The sequence below is a fragment of the Pristiophorus japonicus genome, chromosome 20 (genome assembly GCF_044704955.1).
Source record: "Pristiophorus japonicus isolate sPriJap1 chromosome 20, sPriJap1.hap1, whole genome shotgun sequence".
Classification (NCBI taxonomy): Eukaryota; Metazoa; Chordata; class Chondrichthyes; family Pristiophoridae; genus Pristiophorus; species Pristiophorus japonicus.
The window spans coordinates 30,647,410-30,653,409 of NC_091996.1; the positions used below are offsets into that span (position 1 = coordinate 30,647,410).

Consider the following 6,000-nt stretch of genomic DNA (forward strand, 5'->3'; position numbering starts at 1 on the left):
GGGACACCATGTCGTGGGTCACACTGTACTCAATGTCAAAAGAGCTGTGCCTATGTCATCATCATCGGCAGTCCCACGGAATCGAGGAAGACTTGCTTCCACTCTAAACAGGAGTCCTTAGATGGCTGAACAGTCCAATGCGAGAGCCACAGTCCCTGTCACAGGTGGGGCAGATAGTCGTTGAGGAAAGGAGTGGGTGGGACAGGTTTGCCGCACGCTCTTTCCGCTGCCTGCGCTTGGTTTCTGCATGCTCTCGGCGATGAGACTCGAGGTGCTCAGCGCCCTCCCGGATGCACTTCCTCCACTTAGGGTGGTCTTTGGCCAGGGACTCCCAGGTGTCGGTGGGGATGTTGCATTTTATCTGGGAGGCTTTGAGGTTGTCCTTGTAATGTTTCCTCTGCCCACCTTTGGCTCGTTTGTCATGAAGGAGTTCCGAGTAGAGCGCTTGCTTTGGGAGTCTTGGCCTGCCCAGCGGAGCTGATCAAGTGTGGTCAGTGCTTCAATGCCAGTGTATGAAGCCAGTGTAGAGTGCTTCTCCCTGGACACCTAGCCTTTAATGTTAGAAGTAAATGGTGACAGTGTTTCCATTCTCCTAATGTTAACAATAATTACAGAGATCCAGTCAGCTGCCTGGATACTTTTAAAATGCAGCTCGGCACAAGACTACAGTTGTACCATTTAGGATATAATCGGGATCTGATCATTAGGAGGGAGGTTAGGGGGGTGTTGCGAGGGGATTACATATATTGTGCTTTCACTATACAGGATGGGAAGGGGACTGGACGTCTGTGACTGCAGTCTGGGGAAGAAACAGTTAACTCCAATCTATTACGATGAGAAGGAATACTGAATGATGGGGGAGTGAAGAAGGGTTGGCCGATGAGAAAGGAGAATGGAATGGTGGACATGGGAGTAAATGTTGACCCAGCGAGGGAAGGTAGATATCAAACTCCAGAGCTAGATAAGAACTGGAAAAGACTGGCACAGAGACAGAACACTAACAGTTCAAGGAGCTAATAAAGAATTATAAAGTATGCATCATAGTAACCATGGTAACTCTAAGTATATGAGGACGGTTTGTAGCTACGTGCACAGAGGATCCTAGAAGTCTACCATTACCACGTGCTTAGTTACAGCTGAGTCTCGAGGTCCCGATGGGAATCCCTTTTGTAAGTAAATGGACCAGACTTGCAATTGTCTAATTGCTGAACTACTAGCAAGTGCTAAGTAGCCCACTTTCAGTGTCTGAATCTTATTTGGAATTGCACATTCCAACACACTACACTTGGTATGAACTCAAACTGGTGTTACTCCTGTGAAGCGCCCTGGGACATTGCACTACGTTGAAGGCAGGTTGCTGTTGTTGGTGTGAAGTGGTTGCTACATATGCTTATCACTGTAATAAATAGCACGTGGCCCATTGCTGGAGCTGATCACCTTGTGACCTTTAGGTTTAATGTAAACTCCAAAAGTGGAACCTGCAGGGGGAGCCTGCTTTATATAGAGAGGCAGCACGAGGTGCAGTAATGTGTGCCTCCCGGGCTTTCCCCATCTGTTGGCTATTACATGTAATTACATGGTACAGAGCATGGCTGCAAATACATCACAGTGGTCCCACGCTTGTGCACACAGGAGCAATTCTCAAGTTATCCTGCCACTATTGAATCAATGCTCACGCAAAACCCTTTTGCATCGATGTGAAAGTGGTGGTGTGCCTGCACCCTTACAAAGTTTCCCTCAGTTCGATTGCAGTTTTAGTCCCTAAAACAACAGGGACCCACTTTGTGCCCTGGCCAATACACAAAGTCAGATGATCAGGAGGCGCATACACTGAAACAATTGCAAAGTGCGAGCGGGTGAGCACAAACGTGAATGAATGCATCGTAACTGCAGGGAACACATGTAGCAGAAGGGGCTTGACAAATGTTTTCACTTGCCTTTCTACATTTGGCAAACGGCATGGAAACATTTGACCTTTTACCGTATGGTTTCATTTATGATTTTAGTTAAAACAAATAAAAGGCTACAGTGCTCTAAAGACCTCCGCTCAATGTACTGCCCTCGCAATCTGAAAAAATTACTTTCCGAGAATTTTATTTTAGAAAAAAATATGGAAAATAACTTATGCAATGTATTTCACCGCACTGGAAGATGGAGTGGGTTAGACACTGCCACTTCTCCTCTGGGACATATGTTAAAATCCAGGCCAGATTGAAGCAATGATAATCTCATCTGTCTGCTTGTCAAAAGTCTGTTCTCAAATGTATCTGGGCAACCTCAACCCAGTTCCCAGTGGACACACAGCATAAAATCACCCCTGAAATGACAGTGTCACTCAGAGAGACCACCAGATATCTGGAGTATAACATGAATAACAGCAATACTGGTGCAGTACTTGATTCTCTCCTGATGTATGGCTGAGACCCACTGTTGGGGCGGAGTCATCATCATCATAGGCAAGTCCCTCGGAATCAAGGAAGACTTGCTTCTACTCTTAGAGTCCTTAGGTGGTGGAACAGTCCAATAAGAGAGCCACAGTCCCTGTCACAGGTGGGACAGACAGTCATTGAGGGTAAGGCAGGGTGGGACAGGTTTGCCACACGCTCTTTCCGCTGCATGCGCTTGATTTCTGCATGCTCTCGGCGACGAGACTCGAGGTGCTCACCGCCCTCCCGGATGCTCTTCCTCCATTTAGGGCGGTCTTTGGCCAGGGACTCCCAGGTGTCAGTGGGGATGTTGCACTTTATCAGGGTGTTCCTGTAACATTTCCTCTGCCCACCTTTGGCTTTGGTACAGAGTAGAGGAAGCTCAATGCATCTAATTGTGCTGTAGCTGACCTGAGAGCCTGAACCAGAATGTACTCCATTCCCCAGGACTGACCTCCCTTTCCTTGACCACAACAGTTATAGTAGATAGTAAATTATCGTACATTTAATTTCACATTCTTTCTTGAGCCTGATGCACCTCTTTCACCCTGAGCTCCCAGTCCCGATCCAAGATTGCTCCATCCCCTGTCATTGAATTACAATATGCAGATGATGCTTGCTTTTGTGCACACTCGGAGTCTGAACTCCAAACCATCGTTGACACCTTCACTGAAGTGTATGAGAGTCTGGGCCTTACATTAAACATCAATAAGACAAAGGTCCTCTACCAACATTCCCCCTCCACACAGTACTGCTCCCCGGTTATCAAGATCCACGATGAGACCTTGGACAATGTGGACCACTATCCATACCCTGGGAGCCTACTATAAGCAAGGGCAGGCATCGATGACAAAGTCCAACACCGCCTTCAGTGTGAGTGCCGGTCTGATTTACTCTCACTCCAAGGGTGGTATACTATTCCTTTTGCAGCCCTGCAAAATTGTTTTGGGTATGCATCTGTGCACAAGTGCCAGTATAACTCTGGCGTCAGATCAGATCTGCTTCCTCAAAGCACCAAAGCAAGAGATCCGAGACTCCCTCCATTGGGTAGTCTTGCACCGCTTCTGATTCACACCATTAACAGTAAAACTCCAGCTACATTTTAAAAGTGCCCCCCATTTCTGATGAAAACTTTATTTATAAACTTTTCTTTAAGGCTTTAAATGTGTGGGAAATGCTTGCTCTTGGCTCAGCTTGCACAATACTAGAAATTAGCCGCCAGGGAAGCAGAGTTAAATATCAGGCACAGTCGGCAGTATAACTCAGGTCAGCTGACTGAGAGCCTTGCTATCTGAATACCGCTTTGCAGTCAGTATCTCCACCTGTATCCTCCACCTATCCTCTCCTTGGGGTGAAGCTCCTCACCACCTCTCGGTATATTCCTTGAATAGTCAACCTGATATTGGGAATTAAATCAGAGCGGATTCATAGCTACATAATGCCATGCTACCATGCAATTCGATCATGCTGGAGAAATATCACCAACGATGTCTCCGCAAGATCCTGCAAATCCCCTGGGAGGACAGACGCACCAAGGTTAGGGTCCTCGACTGACCACACTCGATCAGCTCCGCTGGGCAGGCCACATAGTTCACATGCCAGACACGAGACTCCCAAAGCAAGTGTTCTACTCGGAACTCCTTCACGGCAAACAAGCCAAAGTTGGGCAGAGGAAACGTTACAAGGACACCCTCAAAGCCTCCCTGATAAAGTGCAACATCCCCACTGACACCTGGGAGTCCCTGGCCAAAGACCGCCCTAAGTGGAGGAAGTGTATCCGGGAGGGCGCTGAACACCTTGAGTCTTGTCGCTGAGAGCATGCAGAAAACAAGCGCAGGCAGCAGAAAGAGCGTGCGACAAACCAGTCCCACCCACCCTTTCCCTCAACGACTATCTGTCCCACCTGTGACAGGGACTGTGGTTCTCGTATTGGACTGTTCAGCCACCTAAGGACTCATGTTTAGAGTGGAAGCAAGTCTTCCTCAATTCCGAGGGACTGCCTATGATAATGGTGATGGATCATGTGGTACTGCACCAACATGTTGTGGTATTGGAGCTCGACAGAGTTAAGCAATATTTAAGTTGGAACTTGAAATTTTGGGTAAAAGAGCAACTGCTCTTTTCTGGGAACTAACACAATAATACTAATTGTGCAGAAAAACTGGTCGCTGTCCAACATACTTTTCTGATTATTTTGCACCAAATTGCTCAACACTGTTTCTTCTCAAGCTCAAAGAACAAAACTTTGACTAAATAATCTTCCTGCGTATTACCCTTTCCATTCTCAACTTCCTGTATCACTGGGCCTCATCAGTCGCAACATTCCTTCATTTTCTACCTCAATGGAAACATTTGTGGTGTAATACTTTCTTTGTGCCTTGGAATTAACATGAAACTGCTGCACCAGATGAATGCAATACTTGGAAAGATGCAACCAAAATTGTAATTGCAATTGCAGCCCGCTCAGTTCCAAAAACATGATTATATCACCCTCTTATATGTATTATAAGATCAATATGGGAAAAGGCACCTCCATGCACATGCACTTCCGAAGCTCCCCTGCTTAAATGCTCTCAATAAATAAGACTAGAGGAAGTTAAATGTAAACATATTTACTAATTTATTCCAGAAAGATATGCACCAGGTGAATATTAAAGAGGCTTTACATTTTATAAATGTAAATCTAATTATAAATGGTCATTCTTCCAGTTTACATCAGCCTATCTCACGGTAAGGATTATTCCCATCGTGCTGTCATGCGAGGCATGCACTATGTAATTATGATGTACAGCAATTACGATAATGGTAATTTCAGAAGGTGGATTAACCACACCATAAACCACAACAGTATTGCATTGTCAGTGAGATTTGTTTACCTACAAGTGTTTGATGTGAGAAATTCAAATTCAAATGTGTTGAGTAGATCATAAGAGCACTCATTAAATCCACTAAAATAAGTGTACGCAGCAGCGATTTACATTTTCCTCAAAATGAAATCGTCTTTTGTGCAGCTAGAAAACAGTAGTAAAACAAACTGTAGACTTTCCACAGCTGTGCAACTCTCCCCTTCCACTTATAATAAGCAGCACGCTCATATTTAAGTTGCATCAGAAAGAGACTGCGTACTTACCAAGAAATGTGCTAACTTGTCGAACATTAAAGTAATCAGAATTAGAGGCTGACGTGTGGAATGTGTGCACTTCAAGATAGCTCTCTCCTTTTCCTTGCGTTGATCTCCATTGATGTTTGAAGTATTCACTCCTGGCCTACCTGACTGACGTGGCGTGCAGGGTGGGGACTGGAGCTCAACAGACCAATTGCGATAAAAAGCTATTGCTCAAATAATGACATGTGGAATAATAGGGTGAGAGATGTTGAAATTGCCACAGGGGCGGTGGAAGGTTGCAAGGACATAAAATACTGACAATCATAATTACAGTCACTCTTTAGTAGGCTGCAGGGTAAAATCCTGGCAAGTTATTTCTACACACGTTTCAAAATCTTTGGCACACTGTAAAATTAAACACATCAAGAAACTTTGGGAAAATGAGAGGTCCCTTTACAGAGACTGACC

General features: G+C 45.3%; 1 protein-coding gene across 4 annotated transcripts in view; it reads right to left on the minus strand.

Moving 5' to 3' along the window:
• LOC139232464 (serine/threonine-protein kinase Nek6-like) overlaps positions 1–5,698 on the minus strand; it is a 337,407-nt gene extending 331,709 nt beyond the window's left edge. For 2 of the 4 annotated variants that reach the window (XM_070862692.1, XM_070862691.1), the window contains exon 1: positions 5,557–5,698. The gene's annotated coding sequence lies outside the window, so the exon portion shown is untranslated. The remainder of the gene's footprint in view (positions 1–5,556) is intronic. The other 2 variants (XM_070862690.1, XM_070862681.1) reach the window with 2 other exon arrangements.
• Between the last annotated feature and the right edge of the window lie 302 nt (positions 5,699–6,000).